Source organism: Calidris pugnax, unplaced genomic scaffold (assembly GCF_001431845.1).
Source record: "Calidris pugnax isolate Ruff unplaced genomic scaffold, ASM143184v1 scaffold1871, whole genome shotgun sequence".
In the NCBI taxonomy this organism is placed as follows: Eukaryota; Metazoa; Chordata; class Aves; order Charadriiformes; family Scolopacidae; genus Calidris; species Calidris pugnax.
In genome coordinates this window covers 5,966-7,173 of record NW_015092239.1, presented here as the reverse complement: position 1 = coordinate 7,173, position 1,208 = coordinate 5,966, and positions in this window count along the sequence as shown.

Sequence of the window (1,208 nt, the reverse complement as noted above, 5' to 3'; positions counted from 1 at the left end):
CCGACAACCTCGTCCGCGTGTGGCAGGTCACCATCGGCACCAGATGAGCAACGCGGCGGCCACAAATCCATAACTTTTTATGTACAAAAACGAGGAAAAAAAAAAAAATCAATAAAAAAAGAGCTCTTTCCATCAAGCTCCCGCCCAGCCCACAACTTGGAGGTTGGTGGAACACCCCGAGATGGGGCTTTGTGGCCCCAAAAAGTTGTCCCCAGGCCTACAAGAGGTTGGGGACGTGGTGGTGGGAGGGGGGTTTTTGGGGAGCGACCAGAGGAATTTGGATAATAAAAAAACCCCCAAATTTAAATTTTAAAAAAAAGCATAATACTTAAAAATGAAGAGGGGAGGGAGATGATGATGATGATGTGGTGGACGACGTGGTGGGACTGAGAAGACTTTTCTTCAACCCTTGGGGACTCGGGGTGGGGGAGGGGGGGTTTCTTCTCCCACACCACAAAAAAAACCCAACCACAACTTGGGAAAAACTTGACACAATTCCTTAAAAACACCCCCAAAATTGAGAAATTTAAGACCCCGAGGTGACAAGTGACATTTTCAGAGCGGTCGTCAACCAAGGAGAGGTTTTAACCCCCAATTTCTCAACCCTCAGCCTCTCAGCCCCTCAAGTTTGTGCATAAAACCACCATTTTTTACAAATTTAGGACTCTTTTTTTGCTTTTTCCGCCCCAAAAAGCCACCCCTGTCCCCAAGATGGAAGGGACTTTGTCCCTCAGCCCTTGGAAGCGGCCGAGATCCCTTTTAGGTGGATAAAACCAAGTGGGACACGTGGCTCTGGGCCTGACTTAAGCTAATTAAGAGTAATTAAGCCAAGATATAACGAGGCAAGATCTTAATTGGAATAATCAGGGACCGAGCCCCTGATTCCGGTGCCCAATTTTAAGCCAAATCTCTTCAAAAACGGCGCCGCCGGGATCTCAATAAACCAAAGACTCGGGTTTAGAACCTTAATCTTTATTAATTATTATTATTATTTTCTTGCCATTTAATAAAACTAAATCTCCATTTAATTCTCTTTTTTTTTTATTTTTTTTTTTTAGCCAAAAATATTTTAAACTAGCTCTGTAATGCCAACAGGAAACAAAAAAAAATAATTAATAATAATACCAATCCACCAACAGAAAAAAAATTAAAGAATAAAACACAGAGTCTCTCGAAGGGGATGAGATTGAGCTGGAATTCAGCAACTG